At 35.9% G+C, this 25,410-nt stretch overlaps 1 protein-coding gene and 1 pseudogene across 4 annotated transcripts in view; one reads left to right on the forward strand and one right to left on the reverse strand.

Moving 5' to 3' along the window:
* GRM1 (glutamate metabotropic receptor 1) overlaps positions 1-25,410 on the forward strand; it is a 423,034-nt gene that overhangs the window by 226,733 nt on the left and 170,891 nt on the right. The gene's annotated exons all lie outside the window — the stretch shown is intronic.
* Positions 13,000-13,410, reverse strand: LOC132667730 (fatty acid-binding protein 5 pseudogene; annotated as a pseudogene).

A 25,410-nucleotide genomic window follows, 5' to 3' on the forward strand; every position in this document is an offset into this window, starting at 1 on the left:
TCCCAGGAAGAAATTCTCAGTTATTAGGAAATATACTTGATCATTGGTATATGGACCAATTTGCTTTTAACAAGTCTGTGACATATGGGTTTGTACCTGCTGCTCAGGCGATTGTGCCAGAGTAGTTTGCTCCAGCTGAGAGCAATAGCTTTGATGACAGATTCTTTGGCTTGGAAAGGCAGTAGAATTCCTAGATCAGGCTTCCATGGAGGGGCAAGGCTCAACAGGGGGCTCACCATCCAGGTGAAAAAGATGACTCTCTGAAATAGCTTTGGAAAGTGGAGCTGATAATCTGCGGGAGTGTGTCTATGGATGTACTCCTCAGTAAAGAGGAGATCAAAGGAGGAATTGAACAAAGGATTACGTATTGTTTATTAATAGCTATACCTAGAATACACTCCACAGATTGGTCCGTTTACCATGTTATGTCATAGTTACATATGTTTTACATCTTTTATTTCTTGACCAATGCAACATCAAAAATGCCAGAACCATATTTTTTTCATTTTGTACACTCAATATATGAAACATAATAGGTATTTCATATATGTTGTACTTTGATTAAACTGGACATATTAATAAAGAAAGACTCCTTTGGATACAAGTTACAGAAACCTATTTGAACTAGCTTGGGTGAAAAAACAGAATTTGTAATAAGGGGAAGACCACATCTAGGTATCAGCAAAGTAGTTAGTACCAGGCATATAAATGTCAACAGGATGTTTTCTCATCACCATCCCTCTGCAAAATACTTCCTTCTTGCTCTGTGGATCAGCTTCCTCTTCTCTTATAGCTCACATGATAGAATAAATGGCTGTAAATAAGCACCCACATTTATATAATATAGGATCCTTCCAGTAAGAAGAGATATCTTTCTCAGCCCCAATTCTGAATTCTCCAAGAAGACAGGCTATTTGTTGTGGCTTTGGATCAAGTGTCCATTTATAACTGGCAAGGGTCTTGGGGCCACATGCCTGCCTATAACCCAATGATATAGCTGCATGGATGGGGGAAGCAGGTTTTAGGAAAAGGTAAATGAAATAATTCTAAAAGTAGGTATCCCACTACTTTGGAAGAATCAATGTTAAAGCAGCTTAAGAAATACACACATATGTGTTTATATTATATTATATTATATAAATTTTATCTCCTATGTATTATATAATGCTATGTACTATATGTAATATATAACCAGTTATAACATATATTATAAAATATATTATATATAATAATACATAATATTATATATATAAATAATAAAATCAACCTACCTTTTACATACTCATCTTGCTCTTAACAAAGCTGTACAAAAATGAAAAGAACCATATGAGATGTTTCCCTAAGAATCTTTTGTTGTATGCTGGGTCTTAAAAATTGGGGAGGAAGCAGATTCCCTGTTTTGGTAAAGCACTAGGGCTCCAGACAAGAGCTTGTTGCTCAATAAAGGCTTCCTTCTTTGCTCCCTTCCTCCCTCTCTCCCTTCCCTTTTCCCCCTGCTTATTATAGGGTAACTCATAGTAGTGTGGCTGTTTCCATTTCTAAAAGGCCCTGTTGGTGAAAGAACTTAGGGCTCATGAATGAAGAGTTGCAAAGATATGAGAAAAAATTGTATACATGATTGCCATGATAGGTAATTTTGATTGGTGATAAATATAATAAAGGCAGGCATATAAAGGATTCAGTGTATTTATTTAAATTGTTTTAGATATTGAAGACTCTATATGCACATTTGCTATACTACACAGGTGTTTTGGTATCACCCAGAGTTTTCTACATATTTTCTACATATTTAACATTATGGTAGAGCTCTTATATTGTTCTAGGCACTATTCTAAGCATTTTACTTACTAACCCATTTAATTGACATAATAGCTTGTAGGGTAGGTTGTTAGCCTCTTTTAACAGAGAAGGAAACTGAGTCATAGAGAGGTTAAAAAAAACTTGACCAACATCATACAGCATGTGCTGCAGCCAGGACTGAACCCACTTGGTTCCAGAGTTCACCTTAGTGTGCATTCCATGTAAATTTTGCCTACCTTTTCTGTGCAGGTACTGTGGCATGACAAGTTATATAGCTGATAAAGTTAAGAAACATATTACTGGAAATATTTCAATAAGTGAGAACTATGAAGTTATTATACAAAGGTGAGGAAAAGCATACCATAATTTCCTGTGCTTTTTTTGGCTCTAAGGTGACAGATGGGACTATTTTAGCAAGGCAAATGTCTTAAAGAACTTCAGGGTTTCTAACATTTTACTTTTCAGGTTCATTTGATTAATTTTCAGGCATAAAAACAAGATCACTGGAAGGATGGATGATAAGTTTAAGTAGCAACTATAGTAGTCATCTATCTCTTTCCAAATAAGAGTATTTATATAATCAGAGAATTGCCTACATTGAAACTCTAAAAATATGTTGTGCAACTTCCTTCCTTTACCTTCTCATAATTGGGCAACTTAAATATCAACTCCATATCACTGGCCTTCTTTCTCCAACTCTAAATCTCCACCAGGAAAATAATTTGCAAGTTAGTTTCCCAGTAGTCTTTGCATAGTGCCTTTCTAATCACGAAATCCTTTTATGTTTGTCCTTGCATTAATTTTATGTTTAGATCTGACTGGCATGTTCACAAATGGAGAGCCCTAGAGAAAGTAGATCGTATACTATTCTACTTTGAATTTTTTGTGACCTAATATTCAAATATTAGAAGTGAAGGACAGACTTGCTGTATATATCTGGCAGGTCTTAGTCAGTAACTACCTTAGGCCAAAAGCAGCAGATGCTCTGTTTTCATAGTTGTTTGTGAGTGTCACATGAAAGTAAAGATACCTTGTCTGTCTAATCTGGTCTCCGCATTTGCTTGGGGCATTTGGATGAGAGCAGAATTTGTACAGAGTGAACTTATAAATCAACTCAGATCATATCTCTTATCTATTTTGATACTTCCCATGGCTTCCCATCCCCTTCAAAGCTCATGCCCAATCCTCCGTGGCCTGGTCTCTGATTGTATCTTTTAACTCTGATCCCAGTCACTCTTTCTTGATTTTGCCAGCACATTCCTACATGGGCACCTTTGCATTTATAGTTCCCTCTGCCTAAAATGCTCCCTAGACATTTCCAAGGCTCATACCTTCCCCTCCTTTATGTCCTTCCTCAAATGCATCTCATGTGAAACTTTTCCTAACTACCCTGATGGAAATGTCACCCCCTCTAATACTTCTTTCTTTCTTCCCCCAAGAAGTTGTATCTATCTTACTTTTGATATATTTTACAACCTTTTCTTATTGATTATTTTGCCCTGTGAAGTTAGATTTTTTTTGTCTGTTTTACTCACTGGTATATCCTCAGAGTATAGAATATTGCCTTGGTGAAATATTTGTTGAAAAAATGAACAAGAACAGACTATAAATACAAAAAAATAGAGATAATAAAGGAGAGCGTGATTAACTCTTTAATGGTATTAGAAAATAATTGGGAAGACTTCCTGGGCGGGGAGTGGGGTGGGTGGGGGGGGGTGGGTAACATCAAAACTTGGTTTTTAAGGACTGATAAGATTTTTCCAGGAGGGAAAATTTGAAAAAGTTCATTCCACACAGTTAGAACATTATACCATGTGTAATGGTACAGATATAAAACCATATAATGTGTTTGAAAAACCTCAAGCTTTAAGCTTTAAAATATTGATGAATATTAATATGTATTAAAATAAGGATACTATAAGTTATTCCTTAAATAATGGAAATCCCATTAAGAGTTTCAAGCATGAATGACAGGGAATCGTGCTTTGCTCTGCAGCAATGGAAAACATGGATTTGAAGAAATTGAAGCCTGACTTAGGAATACAAGTGAAAAGCCTTAGCAATAACGCAGGCTAACAAAGATAAGAGACGTATTACAGGTTGTATGTAACAAAAAGGAGGAGTGGTAACAAAAATAATTAACAGGAATAAATGATTGAGTGTGTGTGTTGAGGGGGTGGAGATTTAGACGGATGGAGAGAACTTACGACGTTGGTGAAGAATGCTGTTGTTCAGCTGAATTACCCAGTCTGTCTTTTGTCTGTTAACACTGATGCATTTCCTAGGATAATTCCTGAGCTGTTCAACTTCATTTGATAGATCTTGAGAATTTCAGAACTCTGGTTTATTGCTAATGGGATGCAACTAATAGGATAAAAGACCTTTCTTTCTTAAAATCAATGGAAATATCAGCAAAACAGGCTAAGCTATATTTTCTCAACATGCATAATCTTAAAACTTTCTGTAAGAGCTCCAGACTGCTGAACTTTGTCTTGAAGTTAATAGAAAACTATTGATTTTGATTCACTCAAAATCAGAACTATTTTCTGACAAATCATCCGCATAAAATTATTCTGCATATGAAATATATCACTATTTGTTATTGCCAGTTCAGTGCGCATTATTTAATACAAAGAGGATAAACTTTAAGTCACAGTGACCTGGTCTGAATTCCATACCTGCAAGATGACCTTTGGCAAAATTACCACGAATCTTACCTTTCTCATTGGTAAAATAAAAATAATACCTATATCACAGAATAGTTTTGAGGTTTAAATGAAACAACACACATGTATAAGTGTAGGATCCTTCAGTTAAAGTAACAACAATTGATGCCAGTTAATGAGCAAAAAGGATTTATCAGAAAGAAGTCAGGACTTAAAATATTGACAAGAAGCTAGAGAAGAAGCAGAAGTAGGCACAAACTAAGTTAGCAGGAACCACAGAAATGGTCTCCTAACCTAAACGGGGTGGTATGGATATCACCACTAGAAGGGATATGTGCCAACTGTTTGTGTAGTCTTCGTCCTTTGTGACCTGCTTGAGACTCTAAGTTTCAGAAAAGAGTGTCCTGTTAGCTGATTTGACTTCTCTCAGCTTCCATGCTAGGGAGCTGATTTAGGAATTTCTCCTCCTTCTCCCTCCTCTCCTCCTCCTCCCCCTCCCCTTCCGTCTCCCTCCTCCTCCTCTCCTCCTCCTCCTCCTCCTCCTCCTCCTCCTCCTCCTCCTCCTCCTCCTCCTTCTTCTTCTTCTTCTTCTTCTTCTTCTTCTTCTTCTTCTTCTTCTTTCTTCTCCTAAACATTTCTATCTCAAGACTTCAAAAGAAAATTAGGATGCTTGGAAAAGTAGAAGGTATTCTCACTAGCCAAAAACATTAAGCTGATGACTTCAGAGCTGTTTTGCCCATAATCCATAGCAAAGTAACACATTTGATATCATGACCTGGGCTTTACAGATGGATATGTATGTGTTTGGTTATGTGTAACTGAGACAAAAGTTTCTTTAAACCAAATTTTTCTTAGCATATGTGTAGTACTCTGTTTCATTTTATTTTATTCTATTTCACTTTTTAAAAGACTGGTTCATGGGCCGTTAAGTTGATTTCATGACTTATGAATGAGTTTCAATGCACAGGCTGAAACCATTTTATTACACTGTATATAATATCAGCAAATTGTAGGCATTCTGTAAATGTCAAATTCTCTCATACCACTTTTCCCCCTTTATTCTGCCTCCCACTTCCCCATCAAATAAAATTGCATACAGTGCTTGAATGACCAAAACACCTGAAGTCTCCTTCATTTTGTTGACCTAAAGACATAGTGTTAATCATATTTTCCTAAACAATGGAGTTGTTTTAAAAAATCGTGAAGTTGGTGGTGCCTGGGTGGCTCAGTCAGTTGAATGTCTGACTCTTGATTTTGGCTCAGGTCATGAACTCGCAGTTCATGGGATTGAGCCCTGCATGGGGCTCTGTGCTGACAGCATGGAGCCTGCTTGGGATTCTCTCTCTCCCTCTCTCTGCCCCTCCCCCCCCCATACTACCTCTGTCTCTCTCAAAATAAATGAACTTTTAAAAAATCAGGAATTAAAGACATACGGAATATAAAGAAAAACAGTATTGAAGAAGAAGTAGTAAAATGAAGAGAATAAGGTGTGATTTAAGCCTCAGCAAAACTAGGATTTCCTTTTTGAAATATAATGGAATAATTTTCTATTCCACACATATGGCATCTGTTGCTGCTTTCTGGTATAAGACTTTGAAGATTAAGCACACCTTTTCTCAGTTTTCCTTGTATTGGAAGTGCTATTTGGCCTTTTTTCAGTACAAATATATTTTGGTGTAAAATAATGGGTTCAATGGTTTGAGGGGGTGGTTAGTGGCTCAAATGAATAAAATAATTGACTCAATGCTTCATTTCATTTGTATGTATGTGTGGTCAGTCAGCTGCCAAAGCATTAGACTTACAAAGAGTTTGGCCAAAAGGACTTGAATCCGTTTATATGCTTCAGACACAAGAAAGTTATAGGTTTACAGTGTTACGAGTTACTTTTTGGTCACTGTGTATTATTTCAACCATGTCAAAAGAGCCTTTTTTCCCCAACTGACGGGATCAACAACACATCTATACTAGCATGCCTCAGCTGGGCGTCACTTCCCAACAATGTTTTGTCTATTTTTTATTGGTTCACTATTCCATTTCCAAGGAGAACTGTGGCAATTCCCCCTGGATTGAAGCCTTAGGGCTCAATCTATGTCAAATCCTGAGTGATTTCTCTAATTTGTGTTTGAGGTGTATCTAGTTGAGACTCCTCGATTTCTCTGTCTTCAAATAACAACGTGTCTCTTCACCAAAAGAAGTCCCTGATTTTAAGGTATATTGTTTCTCAATCTCTTTTCTTCTTGCCTCTTCTGGAACATAAGCCCCTAAGTTTGTTCCTTCTCATCTGTGTCTTCAAATTGTCCTTCTCCACTGGAAGTGTCTTCTCTTTTTATAGACATTCTCCGATACCCTAACAAACTGCCCAAAACATCTTTGTTCCACATTCCAATTTTCATAAGCTTTCATACTGTAACTCTCCTTTACTTCAAATGACATATTTCTTGAAAATGTATTCTTGTTGTTTCGACTTCTTCATATTTATTCTCTCTTGTATCTCTAATCAAGCTTTCATGCACAAGTCTACTGAAACTGTTCTGAGTCTTCAGAACAAGACTATCCAGGAGGTGTTTTGTTTAAGTTGGTTTCCCTCACAAAGCCCTCTTGTAGTTTCTTGAATCCCTCCCAGGTTCCTTGTCCATAAGCTCTTCCCTGAAGAGTATGTATTTTCCAGAACCATGTCTTCACATCTCTTGGCATAGAAGTTGGGGAGAAAACTGTGGAACCATATCGCATTAGGTTCAGTTTGGGGTCTGTCACTATAAGCTGTGCCACCTGGCCCAATTTGCTCACTTTTTTCAAACCTGTAAATGAAAATAATAACAGTACCTATATCCTAGATTTTCTTGAATATGAAATGTAAACTGTTTAGGGAGGGTTTTTTTTTTGCTGGTAATAAATGTTAGCTATCATTCCCCACCACCAAGAAAATAGAAGCCCTTTTATTGGGGATGTGGGAATACTTTGCCAATTTCCCATAAAGAGAGCTCCTCCATAATACCTCTGTAGACTTTTGTCTGGCTCTTCAGTCTTTCTTCCCCCAGTGTATTAGGGGAAAGGGTCCGAGCATTTAATTTAATCCCCTCCATCTTCTTTCCTCTTTTACACCCGAAATTTTGTAGGGCAGTCTGCAGTGGCTAAGTCTATCATATGCTAGGGTTCCATATGAGGAACTCTGTCATTGCTGCACCTCTAAGCCATGACCTTCAATACATTTTGTACCCATCCACCATCTCCTTTATCAATTTCGGTTGATCCAGAGCTTGGCCAGAGAAAAGAGAATACCAACTCATTGGGTGCCTTCAAACCTCAACATGTATTTTTTTTTTTTTTTGTCTATTACATTTGATTCTAAATTCCAGCCTTTCTCTGCTGTAATTTATTCTACATATTACTGCCTATAATTTTCCTAATAAGAAGTTCTTATGGTGTCTTTTCTTTTACAACAAATACAGTTGCTCTCCATTATTTATAAAATTGTGTGTGGATTTCACTGAAATTTTATGGTCCTCCACAGCATGGTTTGATTCTCCCACTGGTGCTTTTCTGTTACTTAGTGCTCCAGATGAACTAGACTTTTCCCTAAATAGCACATAAGTTTTCTGCCTCTGTGCCTTGGCTTATGCTATTTCTTTGATTTAGAATAGCACCTGATCTTTTTTTACTTTTTGAAATTCTGGTTATATTCTGAGACCATCCTAGTGTCATCTTTTCAGTAAAGACATTCTTGATCCCCCAATCTAATTTATGCCTTCTTCTATATGTATTTTTAAATTCTCTTATGGCACATTCTCCTAATTTTAAATTTATAATGAGACTGTTTTATTTTCCCTTGTACAATAAGACCACGACCTGTTTAAGAGAAGGAGCTACAGCCTCTCCTTTTTAAACTCATTAGTTTCTATTGAGCATTAAGCATGAGACCCTATAGTTATTAAGTGCTCAATAAATACGTTGTTATTTACTTGAAATTATTATATAATACAGGGTACCCATTAGACACATTTTCTAACTATCTATTCTTTTTGGCTTTTTAAAATGTTTATTTATTTATTTTGAGAAAAAGAGAGAAAGAGAGCAAATTGGTGAGGAGCAGAGAGAAAGGGAGAGAGAGAATCCCAAGCAGGCTCTGCACTGTCAGCATAGAGCCTGATGTAGGGCTCCACCTCATAACCTTGAGATCATGACCTGAGCTGATATCAAGAGTTGGACGCTTAACCAACTGAGCCACCTGTTCTTTCTTTAAAGTAGTCCCCACTGCCCCAAAAAGATAACTGTGATTTTAGCTGCAGTTACAAGCCATTTCTTGGGTCTAAAGGACACAGTGATTACAGTTGTCAGAGTAATTTTCTTGAAGTTTTCAGGTAGAAAATGTTGATCAAGGCCTTAAAACTTACAGTGGCAAAAGATGGCATTGGAACAGTAGTTTGATGACAGGTAGTTATCATGGCAGCAGTGAGATTCATGCAAAATTTTCATTGAAAATGTGTCCCTTGGCATTCAAAGAAAGCCCTGGGCTGCTTATTTCCATAAAATGCTTTTCATGCAACCATATGCAGAAGATTTTGAGTTAGGCATACTAGGTATTCTAAACCTAATTTAGAAAGACTGTAATACCAAATATTTGCAGTCTGTTATACTTGAGAAGCTTTTTATGATACTTTGCTTTCTCCATCATAAACGCACTGTTTCTGTTCTCTGTCTCTCTTTCCTTTCTTTCTTTCCCTTATCTCAGTTCTCTTCTTCCCCTTTGTTTCTAAATCCTTTTTAAAAATACCCTGCCCTCTTTTCTTCCTACATATTTTATTTTATTCTTGACTTATCTACTTGTAGGTTTGTTCCACCAAAATGTTCTACCACATTGACTTCAGAGAAGTCACTGGAACCAAAAAGCTTACCAGTAGACCTTACTACATGCAAGGCAGGAATAAAATCTATGAGAGAAGGGCTCATACCTCCCATAATTGGTATTATAGTCCAACATCACATTCTGCATTGAAGTAGTAGATATAGTTGCTGAATGAATAAATTAACAATAATTCTAATACATGATAGAGACTTCCATCACATCTAGGAAAATGAAAGCTTCTTGCCCTGGCTGTACTGAGAACTGATGAAGGTTCTTTTGTCCAAGCTCTCACCAACTGTCTCCCTAGCAAACTGTGCTGATCTCATTACATGGGCATGCTCATGACTATATGTTAGTGCTTCTAGAGAGCTCTTTCCCTCCCATCTCTTTTCTTTGCTCATTCCTATTTAACTCATCCATCAGACTCTAGTTTAGACAGTTTCTTTCCATACAACTCAAATATAGTATAAGTGTCTGATCTTAGAAAACATTGAATTTTTCCAATCACCATGCTTATCATACTGTTTTAACATTGTTAGTTGACTTGTCTTTTTCTCCATGTATTGTTATTTGCATTTGATCGGGGACCTGTATGCCTTGTTTACAGCTGTATTTTCAATATCTAAATATTCTACTTGGCAACAGTCAGGGTAGAGACACTGAGTGAAAGCCATTAAATGAAATATTTAAATAGGATCTCTGGTTTAACCTGATTAGTCATCTGAACTCTTCTGAAGAACTAATGAAACCCCAGAGCACCTGACAAAGTCAACGTCACTGGAAGTCTGGTTTGAATGAGGGAGTCAGGAAGGATTGATGAACAGGTGACACACCATGGGATCATGGAAGAAGTGAAGCACAATGTCTAGGAATGAAACTAGAATAAAATTCCAAGGGACAGTTTGACTAAAACATCCATCTGGAGGGGATGGGCAGGAGCAATGTAAGGAAGAGTACAATGTAAGGTACAATGTAAGGAAGTACAATGTAAAGAGGACTAAACTAGAGACACAATGGCATTAAAAATGAGTAGGAAAGGAGGGTGGGCTGAAGAGCCTGAAGTCCTTGAAACATAACCAAAGAATTTTTTATACAGCTTCTGACCTAGAGCACAGAAATAAGGGAACCGTTTAAGCATTCTGGTCCAGTTTGGATAGATGTTGCTATTCTCTATTTCCCACAAAATGCCCTTTAACATGGAGAAAAAAAAGAACATAATAATTTCCCAACTAAATTTGACTGTAAAACTATTGTTGGTCTTGGATAAACTTAACATTTTGGGCTGAATTGAGAACTAATTGGTAATTAATAGATACTTTCTCACTTGGAATAGACCAAGCTCAGATACTCTAAATGAAAGTAGGGAGACATTTTATTTGTAGTCTCTGCTCTCTGGAAAAGAGTCCCTGGCTCAAGACCAGCCAAAACATTGGGCAGGTATCTTCTGCAAGTGTCTTTTGAGGTGGTCATAGAACTTCTCCCCCATGTCCATTTGACAGCATACTACGTCATAGGAAACATCAGAGCAGAAATGTTGATAGTGGCACATGGCATCCCAGTAAGTGTATTTCCATCAGGTAAATGTTGCTCCTCTCTGGACCCTTTTAATGTTGTCCTATTTTGTTTTCTTAATGTGCAATAGTAATATCTGAAGTAATCTTATTTATGTAGATAAGTATTGTCTGCTTCTGGTACTGACATGTAAGCTCTGTGAAAGGAAGGACATAGTTCACCTCTGCATTCTCTAGCACCTAGGGACATTACCTGTAAGTATTTGTTGAATGACAAATTAAGGAAAATGGAGGGAGTTTGGAATACTTGTGTCTTCAGTACATGTTGTGGAGTATACTCTATCTCTTCAAGCCAACGGAGAACCAGAGAGAGGTCATAAGAGAAAAGCTTCTCCTAATTCAACAGAACTATGCTTGAGAATCTGCATGCTGGTTCACATTCTGGTTGCATGCTTGATGAGACACTCTTAGCAATCCATGGGGCCAACCCATACATCTTGTCCATTAGCAAAACTGAGCCTGGATAGAGTTCTTATTTTTGAAAATAGCACCTAATTAGAAAATAAGTTTAGGAAATTTCTTGACATATTTGATAGAATAAACAAGACATAGTCTTCATGAAACAAGGGTAAACAGCCAAAAGATGAGAATATGAGGCAGACAGAAGATTGGGTAAGGAAGGCATAAAAAAACAGAACAGCAAAAGTAGATTAAAATCTGTGCTAAAGAATTAAAATTGGCTTTGTGGATAATAAAATGATGATACAGAGGCAGATGCTAAAGCTGAGACTGTTTAACATGTCCTGAACACTGATGTATTTCAGGCCATGCGCTAAGCCCTATCCATATGCCATTGGCCACCCCACCTCTCTAATCATGGCTGCACACTAGGATCAACTAAAGAAAAATTTTATGTGCCAGTGCTTTACCATACAAAGATTCTGATTTAATTGGTCTAGAACAGGACTTAGGCAGTTCCACATCATTGTACAACTCCAGCAATCACTACCAACAGAGAATAGAATGTCTCATGAACTGTGTGGTGTCATAGCTCTAAGCTTACCCGACTTTATTATTATTACTGTTACTATTACATTTCATGAGTGACTTAAATAAAAATCCAGTATTGAAAACTATCAGCATGTGCGATTCCATTTAGTCTCATTTTGGGGGATAGCCTTGAGATGGTCTCCCAAGATACAGAGAGAAAAGCAAATAAATAAAAGTGATGAGAAAGGAGACTATAGAAATGGGAAATAACCAGAAAAAAAATGCAAACAGAATTGCAGGCACTCTCATAGCACAGGCCAAGGCCATTAAAACAGAAGTAATTCTTTACAACATAATTGTAAAAAGTCTTCAGTTACAAAGGACTCATTGAAAGGGCATGCCATACTTCAGATAAAATTTATAAAAAAGAGGCATTTAGATACATCCTTGCAATGTTTATGAACTTCAAAAGTATAAAATATTCTTATGAATCCATAAGCAAGGATCAGAAAGCAAAACAGAAACAAAAAAAGAAAACTGGCCACAAAGGTGTGAACTTGGGTTAGTTTCAGATTTTTATGATGGGAGATAATTTTAAAATGTCCATAGAATTTTGTGGAAGATAGTATGTTATCTGTGACCAACCAAGATGTTGCTGTCATGTGAAAGCAAGAGAAAAACATTTTCATTTAAGATCTTAAGAACCCACTGAAAAATTATACAAATATATTCTCCATCTGACTAGATTTAATAGCCATTAGATTTTTATATCATAGCATAAGCCAGATGCATTTTAGATAGATTAAATGATATGTGTGTCTATATTTATAATTTATATTATATATGTTATATTAACAGTACACTGAAAGATAATATAGATAAATATTTCAAAGTAATGGCAAGAATCAAAAAGGAACGTATTTATAAAATTGGCTCTTTAAACATCTTTTGCCTACAGGAATCAAGATAGACCAAATTTTATTTTTTTATTTTTTATTTTATTTTTAGCACAAACACGTTTATTTACTAACCAAAGGGATGATCAAAATTAAATCAACACTTTGAAATAGTTGCATGTAAACTGTTGATGATAAAGGTAATTGAACACAGTAATGAAAAATAAAAGCAGTATGGGGATTTCCTCATTGAACTGAGCTTGTTCATCCTCCCAGATAATTCCTGTCCAAAATGATGATGGAATTTTTACCCTACTTTTTCATAGACATAAGTACAGGTGACATTGTTCATGGCACCTTCCACTACTAATTTCCCATCTTCTAGTTTTCTTGTTAATGTGCTTTCCTTCCATCACATTCCTGATGTTGAACCAATACATTGTTAGTGTAGTTGCAGACAGTCCGTTTTTCTGCTATCAGCTGTAGTTTCTTCAAACTTCTAGGTTACAGGAAGACTGTTGTTTTCAAAGTGTTCTCAGTTTTTATGATGAGGATTTTGCCATCAGAAGAGATGATACAGTCTGGTTGGCCGCTGCACCCACTTTTCACAGAGCCGTCTCCATTCCTACTTCCTTCATGTATTTGTCAAAGCCTTTGCTCTCCATTAAGCTCCATCTTCCTACCATTTGCTGAATGGTGGCCATGGTGGGCGTGGGAAGGACGATTGACCAACAAACTAGGAATATATTCTCAACATATATAATAGACTGTATGTGTATACATACATATGTATAAACATCTATGTATATGAGTATATACATACACTGTAGTGATGTAACAAATATGAAACATATGGGAAAATGACGTAAACGGATAATTACCAAAAATATATTAATTTAATGTATATTTTTTGAGTGAATGTGTAAGCAAAAAGTTTTATTCATTTTTCCCCCCAGATTTAGTGAGATATAACTAGACATATATCACTATATAAGTTTAAGGTGTACAATGGGTTGATTTGACACATTAATATATGTGAAATGATTACAACAGTAGGGTTAGGTAACACCTGTATCACCTCACATAATTACCATTTCTTTCTTTCAAGTATTGAATACAGTATTATTAAGTATAATCACTATGCCATACGTTAGAGTCCCCAAACTTACTCATCTTGTAACTGAACGTTTGTACCCTTAACCAACATGTTTTCTGCACACCCAGGCCCCACTATTCTACTTTCTGTTTCTAGGAGTTTGACTTTTTTTATATTCCACATTTAAGTGTGATCACACGGTATTTGTCTTTGTCTGGCTTATTTTACTTAGCATAATGCCCTCACGGTCCATCAATGCTTTTGCAAATATATTTCCTTCGCTTTTATGGCTGAATAATATTCCCTTCTGTATATATACCACATCTTTATTCACCCATTGCTGGATATTTAGGTTGTTTTTACATCTTGGCTATTGTGAGTAATGCTGCAATGAACATGAGAGCAAAGACAACTATTTGAGATACTGATTTAACTTCCTTTCGATATATACATAGAAGTAGGATTGCTTAATCATATGGTAGTTCTATCTTTAATTTTTCTGAGGAAACTTCATTCTGTTTTACGTTGTGGCTGTACCAATTTACATTCCTACAGTGTACAAGGGTTCCCTTTTCTCCACTATTGCTAATACTTGCTGTTTCTTTTCTTTTTGATAACAGCCATTCTAAACAGGTGTGAGGTGATATCCCACTGTGGTTTTGATATGCATTTCCCTGATGATTAGTGATGTTGAAAATTTTTTTCATGTACCCAACGGACATTTGTATGTCTTTGGAAAAACTGATTATTTGGCTTCTCTGCCCATTGTTTAATTGGACTGTTTGGGTTTTTTGCTCTTGACTTATATGAGTTCTTTATATATTTTGAATATTAACCCCTATCACATACATGATTTCCAAATATTTTTTCCTATTTCATATGTTGCCTTTTCGTTTGGTGATTGTTTCTTTTGCTGTGCAGAGGCTTTTAGTTTGATGTAGTTCAACTTGTCGGTTTTTGCTTTTGTTTCATGTACTTTTGGTATTGTATCCAAAAATCATTACCAAGACTGAGAGAGCAATGGACCTCTTAAAAATTTTTTTTAAAGTATTTATTTCTGAGACAGAGAAAGAGAGAGCGTGGGGAAGGGGCAGAAAGAGGGAGACACAGAATCTGAAGTGGGCTCCAGGCTCAGAGCTGTCAGCACAGAGCCTGATGTGGGGCTTGAACCCACAAGCTGTGAGATCGTGACCTGAGCTGAAGTCAGATGCTTAACTGACTGAGCCACCCAGGTGCCCCAAGAAATGGACCTCTTTGGCAGCATCCTACACAGCTGGAGAAGCTGGGTGCTCAATCACATGCTCTTACTTTCTCCTTGTGGGAGAAATAATGTTTTGAGAAAATCTCTCTTGGCCCTGCACTGTGCACCAGCCATAAGAGGGCTGATGTAGATAAAGTCCAACTGTTCCTCTATCCCTCTCCAGTACATACAAACTTGGAACTTCGCTCAAAACCTGGACTTCCACAAAGGCTCTCTTACCCATGGGTGATTGTCTAAGTTTTTTTCTGGGGGCTTCTGGATCACAGCTAAGAGAAACTGGAGTTGGTTAGTGTGCCTTTGCAGTGTCCACAGGCAGGACCAAGGTCTATCTGCCTGTTAACTGATGCATAAGTAGGCAAGGCTCTTCCCGGGTCCCTTGGTGTAGAGTGCCAGATGCCATAGCTCCCACGAAAGTACTTTCTTCCATGAATGGATGCCACGTTTTTGTTGTTGGGGGTTTGGGCGACACAATCTTGGTACATGTTTGCAGCCATGTTGCTGATGTTACTCTCCATATGTATGTGCATGTGTGTGTGTGTGTGTGTGTGTGTGTGTGTGTGTGTGTGAATAGAATTTAATTAATAACAAAGGCAAATTAAAGAAGTTATCTGATACATTGTTTTACCTACCAAGTTACAAAAGATTTAAATAAATAATAACATGATATTTCTCCATACTGGAGACTGTGAGTAGATGAACATTCTCAGAAACTATTAAATGTGTGAATGGCTGTAACATTCTGGAAAGCAAACTACCAATATGTATTAACAACATTTAAAAAGCTTATTTCTTTTGATTTAGTACTTCCCTTCTTACTCTATTCTTAGAAAATATTTAAGGATACTGACTGAGATATAAGAAAAAGGATGTTCACTTCATATTACTTGCAGTAGAAAAAAAATGTCAAAACCAGCAAAAATGTCTAGTTATTGGGCAGTAAGAATATTTCTGTTATAGACATAAAAATATTTAAAAATAACTTTTTTATGATGTGGGGAACATTTATATATAATCACAAATAAAACACTGAATATGAAATTATTAGTATGTTTTGAGTTTTGTGAGAAAATGTATATATATGTGAAAGAAGATTGGAAAAAATTAACCAAACATAATATTATTATTGTCTAGATGGTGGGATTATAGTTAACTCATATAATCTTCTCTACAGCTTTGTATATAACATTTTAAGTACATGATAAAAAGTTAACAAAATAGTGGGGAAGGGTTATTCAGTAAACAGTGTGCTGATAAATAGCAATTTAGAAACACTTCAAATTAGATCCTTAAATTACCTTGCACACAAGTATAAATTTATTTATTGCTTTAACACTATTTTCTGCCTGTTTTTATGCAAGGACTGTAGCCTTTTGCATTCCAATTTTTGTTTTTTTTGTATCTCAATGACTAAAATTTGTACATTGTTTCAGGAACAAAATAACAAACTAGCTAGGCTAGTTTAATCTATTTTCACAAAAACCAAGTACACAGTTATAGAAATATCAAGTCTTTCATTTATACTTGTATCATTAATTTTCTCATGAGGAAGAAAAAGAACTAGGCTAATGCATAAATTCTCAGCTTTTTGCTATAATGCCATTACAAATCAATTTGAAAGAATGTGTGCAATTCTTATACTGTAGGGAATATTTAGCAATTACATTACTTCAGAATTCTGTTTTTTTTATAGAATGTGTACTCACTGGAGAGTTAAGTAATGCTAAATAAATTAGCATCTTAATGAAAACTGTATATTAATACTGTTCCTGTTCCTAAGTAGTAATTTAATTCCAGTAAGTCAAGGAATTCGATTCTTGCTAAATAAATATCATTGTCTTGAAAAATACAATGCTGCAACTAAGCATTTGTACTCCCTGATGTTTAGAGAAAGCCATTATTAAAGAGAAAATGTATTCATTTTTAAGACCTTATGGTTTGGAAATTTTGCTTATTGTCCAGTCGGGCAAATTAGATAGGCATAGTCAGTGCTCTCAAGCAAGTTGTTAGATAATCCAGTTTAGTTATAGAATGTAGTTATTACATACTGTATAGCTAAAGTAATAGAATTTCAACAGCTCTATCATAAATTTAATTTCTTTAAAAGATGTAGCCCAACACAAAGAATAAGACTAAGATTCTTACCACACAGTATATGGTTAGATGATAGTTTTTGTTTTCTTTTTTAAAGTTTATTTATTTATTTTGAGAAAGAGAGAGAGAAAGAGACTCTGTGTGTGTGTGTGTGTGTGTGTGTGTGTGTGTGTGTGTGTGTGTAAGTGGGGCTGAGAGAGAGACAGTGAGAGAAAGACTCTCAAGCAGGCTCTACACTGTCAACACAGAGCCAGACATGGGGCTCAATCCCAGGAATCTCTAAACCATGACCTGAGACAAAATCAGGAGTCCAACACTCAACCGACTAAGCCTCTCAGGTGCCCCTAGAGGATAGTTTTTAAACACCACACACAAAAGTAAACTCAAAATGGATGAAAGACCTAAATGTAAAATAGGGAACATCAAAATCCTAGAGGAGAAAACAGATAGCACTCTTTGACCTTGGCTGCAGCAACTTCTTACTAGATATGTCTCCAAAGGCAAGGGAAACAGCAAAAATGAACTATTGGGACTTCATTAAGATAAAAAGCTTCTGTAGAGCAAAGGAAACAATCAACAAAACTAAAAGGCAACTGACAGAATGGGAAAATATATTTGCAAATGACATATCAGATAAAGGGTTAGTATCCAAAATCTATAAAGAACTTTTCAAACTCAACACCCAAAAAACAAATAATCCAGTAAAGACATTGGCAAAAGAGATGAGCAGACACTTTTTCAAAGAAGACATCCAGATGGCTAACAGACACATGAAAAGATGCTCAATATCATTCATCATCAGGGAAATACAAATCAAAATCACAATGAGATACCTCCTCACACCTGTCAGAATGGCTAAAATTAACAACTCAGGAAGCAACAGATGCCAATGAAGATGTGGAGAAAGGAGAATACTTTTGCACTGCTAGTGGGAATGAGAACTGGTGCAGCCACAAAACCTCCAAAAGCATGGAGGTTAAAGAACTGGTGCAGCCACTCTGGGAAACAGTATGGAGGTTCCTCAAAAAATTAAACATAGAGCTACCTATGACCCAGCAATTGCACTACTAGGTATTTATCCAAAGGATATGAAAATGCTGATTCGAAGGGGCACATTCACATATAGTATGTATGTATGTATATATATACATACATATATATATACACACACACATATATATATGTGTATATATATATATGTATATATATATATATATGTATATATATATACATATATATATATATAATGGAATACTACTTGGCAATGAAAAAGAATGAAATCTTGCCATTTGCAAAAACATGTATGAAACTGGAAGGTGTTATGCTACGTGAAATAAGTTAGTCAGAGAAAGACAAATATATTACTTCATTGATATGCATATTTAAGAAACAAAACAGATGAACATGGGGAAGGGAGGGAAAAATAAGATAAAAACACAGAAGGAGGTGAACCAGAATAGACTCTCAAATACAGAGAACAAACTTAGGGTTGCTGGAGGGGTGTGGTGTGTGGCTAAGAGCTAAGTGGATGATGGGCATTAAGGAGGGTACTTCTTGGGATGAGTACTGGGTGTTATATGTAAGTGATGAATCATAATTCTACTCCTGAAACCATTATTACACAATATGTTAACTAACTTGGATTTAAATAAAATTTAAAAAATAAATAAATAAATAAATAGCATTTTTAATCCAAAATAATTTAACTTTTCAACAAAATTAAGACCTCGGTGTGATTTAAAAAAAAATAATACATATTAAAGAGTTAACTTTAAAAATATCATGTGTTAGTAAATGTGAAAAATACCACGTAAAGTGAGCAAAGAATTTTTAAAATAATATTTTCAAGTTTGAATGTAATGTTTTGTTTTGAATTATAGTTTATATTGGGTATTAGGTTTAGTCAATAATGGCTACACAAATCACTTTGTGTCATGGAGTAGAAGGCTGTGTGTGTGTGTGTGTGTGTGTGTGTGTGTGTGTGTGTGTATTTTTCATGTTAAACATGGTTTGCCAGGTTGTTCATACAGTAGTTTCCAAAGTCCCACAAGACTTATTCTCCTGTTCAGTTTTTCCTACTTTTGAATTCTCAGGGAAATCTTTGGTCTTGATTAGTGCCTTGAAATTTTGACCAATGCCCTTGTTCTGCCTTCTTAACTCAGAATGCAGAAGACACAGTACACAGGAATATATGAAAAATCATGTATGAACAGTATTTGTTAAGTGTACTTATTATGTGCCAAATTCTGTGCTAGTAATTTTGTATGTGTTAGGTAATACTCATGGCAAATAATTTCACAGATAAGGAAGCTGAAACTCAGAGGTTAAGTCACTTTCAAAGATGCCTTACCTATACATAATTAGTCATGGATTTGGGATTTGTTCTTAGAGACATCTGAGTCCAAAGTCTATAACAAGAAGAGGAGTTAATTAAGAATTTTAATATATATATTATACATATTAATTATATGTTAATTAATTTATTAATATATCAATAGATAGCTACTAATCAATAGATATATAGTAATATAATAGATATACATTAATAGATATATAATTAATATATCAATAGATATGTATTAATAGTATATTAATATATCAATAGCTATATATTAATTCATCTGATAAACTACTCCATGTCTATAAAAGGCCCTACACCACTTTCTCAAAAATGTGCTGCTTGTCTTCTGGTAGTTATCCTCATGTTATGGTTTGGAATCACTAAACTGAGATACACCGGAGTCAAATTCAGCAAGATTCACTGGGCTTTCAGGTCTGCCAATCAATGGCAGCATCTGATAGATGAACTTGAAGAGTCTGAACCATGCACTAGGAGTCTGCTTTTTCTTGCTGGCTGCCAGTAGATGTGTTAGCCTAGGCTGCATGTCTTCAGATGTTCTCAGAATTTTTCAAATGAAGGTGCATTGAACCTAGCTGGGCCGGTGGTTCTGGAGGCCACCCGCAGGTTCAATGATTTGCTAGGAACACTCATAGGACTCACTCTGTAGTGGCCCTCATGGCTACAGATTTTTACAATGAAAGGATACAGAGCAAATCAGCAAAGGGAAAAAGCACATGGGACAACATTGGGAGAATCCAGGCAAGTGTTAAGAATGCCTTTAAAATTATTTAAATATTTCAAATATATAGATAGTTCAGAAACAAACGTAACAAACATCCATGCAAACCGGTCGTATTTAGCAAATGTTAACATACTGCCATTTTGATTTTAGTTGTTTTAAAGCTACTTTCCTTATTAATAGCCAGCTCAGTTGTTATTTCCCCAGAGCTGGATCATTATGTAGCTCACCTCCAAGGACACTATTCATGTAAAATACAGTGCAAATGGAGATGAGCAACGCTGCAGTTCTGCCCTTGAAGTGGCCACTAGCTGAGAGTTGGTATGGACTTTTCCTGACAGTGCTTTTATACTTTTACTACATGTGTAAGGGCCCACAAATAATTTATAGTATTATTTTTGAATTTTCAAAGATACACATAAATGCTAGTGGCCTCTTGGTAGCTAAATCTAAGGCAATATTTTCAGTGTTCATCTCATTTGATCTCTCCATAGCATTGGATTCAGTGGACCACTTCCTTCTTTAAACTCCTCCTAAAGCACATTTAGCACCAGTATATTCCCCTCTTCCATCTTTCCACTCAATTAATAAAGTCTCCTTCCTTGACTTTTCAAATCCTTTGTGTCCTTTTTTGCGAAACCCAATCTCATGGGGATTTTATTCATACCCATATATTCTAGTAGTACCTTACCTATATGGTGATGACTGCCTCGGTGGGATCTTCATTCCTGGTTTTATGCCTTCACTAATATCCTTATGAGATTGATTAGTGAGTACATGAACTGTGATCAGGTCTACCTCAGGCCTATTTTCCATACTTAATTTTTTTAAAATTTTTTTTTAACGTTTATTTATTTTTGAGACAGAGAGAGACAGAGCATGAACAGGGGAGGGGCAGAGAGAGAGGGAGACATAGAATCTGAAACGGGCTTCAGGCTCTGAGCTGTCAGCACAGAGCCCGACGCGGGGCTTGAACTCACGGATCATGAGATCATGATCTGAGCTGAAGTCGGACACTTAACCGACTGAGCCACCCAGGTGCCCCTCCATACTTTATTTTAAGCCATAGACTATATAATCAGTTGAGTAATAGATAAACCTATAAATCTTAAATTTATTTTTATTTTGGTGCTATGTTTTTCCAGTAGATGAGACATTTTTCAGTTTGCAAGGTTGTAAATTTATTATCACTCTTCTCAGATACACTTCTCTTGTTTTAGTCCCAAGAAATGGCATTAATCATCCAACCAGAATGAACTAGCCACCTTTCTTCACTCTTTTCTTTACATTACTACCAACGCTAGGTTCCACTGGAATTCCCTCTGGGCTCCACTGGACTCCCTCTTTCACACCTCTGCAATCATTCAATTATTTCCAACCATATTTCCACTGACCAAGTAAAGAATCTTATCAGTTCTCATCTGTACTATTCTCTCTTTGTAACTTGTTTTCCTTATGCTAGTCTCACAACGTGCCCTCCTCCAACAATTCATTCTCCCTGTGCCTCTGGAGGGACCTTATTAGAATCCAACTCGGTTTATGTCATGCTCCCCAATCCCCAACCTCTTACATCTGGTGATAACGTCCTATTCATGTCTCTCTGTTGAATAGCTCTCCAAGCATTCAAGATATAGAGTGAACTCCATAGCAGGACCTCTGAGGCCTTTGGCATTCTGACACATTCTCACAATTTACCACCTTCTTTGACAACTTCTGCTAATCATTTTGCTTCCAGCCACCTGAAACTAACATTTCTCATGTTTTCTCTTAGTGGGAGTTTTTTACTTGGTAAGGTATAAGTAACTTACAGTTTTTAATGACTGAACACATAAACATGCTAACCACATTACCACCTCCCAGGACTTCACCTGAGTTATACAATGTCTTCTTGTCTTAAAGAAGTTCACTCATTTATCACCTCTTCCCCAAAAGGTTTTCTTAATCTCCAGTTCTTCCTTGTCCCAGGGAGTGAAATATTTCTTCATCTCCACTGACTGCATTGTATTATCATCTGTTAACTTGTTTATATCTTTTGCTTTTCCTGATAACAAGTACTTATTCATTTGTTTCCTCAGTGACAACCATATACTCAATAATGGGAGACACCCAATAAATATTTATTGAGTAGTGGGATAAACGAAATTCTGATGTAGAGATTTATAATTTGAAAAGTCTATTTAAAAAATCCTATCAAGGTTTAGCTCACAAACTACCTCCTAATTGAGTTTTTGAGATCCTTCCCCCTCTATTAACTGGTTATGACTTTTCTTTCCTTTCCTCTCTTTCCTTTCTCATAACTCATGATGTTCTACCTTGTGTAATTTATGTGCATGTGTGTCTTTGCCCGACCTTCCCCATTCCAACTTCAAGCTCCTGGGAACACTGATACTGGGTCCCCATCCTCTTTGAATCCCTAGCACCGAGCTATGCCCTCTAAGGCAGATTGTTATATGCTCATTGGATTTTGAATTTATTTAACTGCTATATCATGATCAGGCTATAGTATCAGTATCAAGCCAAGACCACATATTAGTCATATTTAAAAATTTTTTTTTAAGTTTATTTATGAGACAGAGAGAGACAGAGCATGAACAGGGGAGGGTCAGAGAGAGCGGGAGACACAGAATCAGAAGCAGGCTCCAGGCTCTAAGCCATCAGCCCAGAGCCCGACGCGGGGCTCGAACTCACGGACCGCGAGATCGTGACCTGAGCTGAAGTCGGACGCTTAACCGACTGAGCCACCCAGGCGCCCCTATTAGTCATATTTTAGATCTCCTGGAAATATTTTTTTTTTGCTTAAACTATTGTATTAAAATAAATTATCACTATAAAGCAGCAGATCATATTTTCTATGAAACAGAAGTGTGAGGTCAGAATGATATAATGAAGTGACTATCCATGTATCTTTCTACCTCCTGGCACCATGTCAGAAACAGAATGCTCAACACAGGGTAATTATTATTTTATGACATTTAAGTAATCAACATGGACTTTCTAAAAATGTCAGAAACAGAATGCTCAACTGACATCTAAAATATTTCTAAATATAGTCTATAATTCTCTGATGGCTATCTTAATGACATCAGATGTTCCTCATTAAAACCATTGTTCTAAATTTTGAAATTTCCTCAGAACTGCTATCAAGATTCTATTGTATGCCATCATGAGGTGATTTGAGTCATAGCTGTGACAGTCTGATCAGTCAGAGTTTTGTTAGATGCTCACAGTGTTTTTTAGGAAAGAAACTAATCTTTGAGTGAATTTTAAACAAATGCACATGAAAGAACAGATAATACTAATTAGGCACAATCAGAATTCATCACAGTGGAATACTTAATGTATATTCTTTCCAACACCATAATCGAGGTTATTATTACATTTAGCAAACACTTATTAAATACCTACCTGGGTAAAACACCATGTTGAGTATTTGAAATCAGAATCTATCAGGATGTTATCTTATAACCCCATATTTATAAGATTTGATGGTAGAAGAATTTAACTTACTTTTCTCAGTTTAAATGGGGATTGTCAGGGGCTAGAGAGAGAGAGAGGAAATGGAGAAGTATTGGTCAAGGAGTACAAATTACTAGTTATGAAAGATGAATAAGTTCTGGGGGTCTAATGTACAGCAATGTGACTATAATTAACATATAATTAACAATGCTGTATTATATACTTGGAATTTGCAAAATGTTCTCACCATGCAAAGAAAGTTAGCTTGATTATGGGTGATTATTTCATAATGCAGACATATATCAAAATATCAAAAAGCACATCTTAAATATATACTATTGTTATTTGTCAATTATACTTTAATAAGGCTGGAAAAATTTTTTAAAATAGCAAAAAAATAAGGCCAGAATTGCTGTGGTAAATAGCAAATTTGTATTCATTCAGGAACCATTATAAAAAATGTGCTACATACTCACTAACATGAACATGTGCACAAGCATCTTTCTTGTACTGTTTTTCTAAATGAGCAACATGGAGATAATTATATCACAATTAGTTCTTGTTGAAGACATGTTCTTTAGTGAGTGCTTAAATGCACCATTTAATTAACCTGTGAGGCACAGAGAAGTTAAACAAACCGAAAAATAACAGGAGAGTATCAACATTTAAGAGCCATTGATGCTGGTTAGCCACCATGCAATATTGGTATAAGGATTTATTTTACCAAAGAAATAAATGGAAAATGTGAAATTATACACAAATAAAATTATAAAATTGTAAATAAATAAATAAATAAAAAGAAATGTGAAATGCTTATTCCTTAAAAATGCACCCTAGTATTTGGCATCTGCAATTTTATCATTTTCTAAAGAAAAATTTCTTATTATTCATTCTGAAAGTTTTCTAATACCAATTAAAATGCAGCCTGACCTGACTTATTTTATTTTCCATATAGTTCCAAGTGAATATTTCTGCATGAATTCACAAATACTTGACTTTTTGTTGCATATCATTTAAAAATATCACAGTGCATTTCATAATAACAGTACATTTATTACTACACAAATTGCATTAAATCTTCACCTGTAGTGAGGCTATAGCATTAAAATAAATGTAACATTCCTATCATTCTGAGGTAGCCACTTGACAAATAGCAGAAACTAAAATCTGAAAAATAAGTCTATTGCAGACTCCCACAGCCAATGCAGCCTGCCGCCATTTTCAAATGGACATTAATAAAAAAATAAAACAACAACAACAACAACAACAACAACAACAACAAACCTCTGAAATGGTGGAGAGGGCAATAAATAACAGATAAGAAACATGTCCTCATTTGCCAGAAAACTCATTAGAATTCTAATTAATTTTTTTCTTAGATTGACAAAAGGTATTTTTTTTTAATCTATTTATTTTTGAGACAGGGAGAGACAGAGCATGAACAGGGGAAGGTCAGAGAAAGGGAGACACAGAATCTGAAACAGGCTCCAGGCTCTGAGCTGTCAGCACAGAGCCCGACGCGGGGCTCGAACTCACGGACTGAGAGATCATGACCTGAGCCGAAGTCGGCTGCTTAACCAATTGAGCCACCCAGGCGCCCCACAAAAGGTATTTAAGATCAATTAAGTACAGGGAAAAAAACAAACAAATGTGTATCCCTTAAGGAAAGAACTTTTTCTTCTACCACGCAGAGAGTCCTTCTGAAGCAGGCCAAGTGAAA

This window comes from Panthera onca, chromosome B2 (assembly GCF_046562875.1).
Source record: "Panthera onca isolate mPanOnc1 chromosome B2, mPanOnc1 haplotype 2, whole genome shotgun sequence".
Lineage (NCBI taxonomy): Eukaryota > Metazoa > Chordata > Mammalia > Carnivora > Felidae > Panthera > Panthera onca.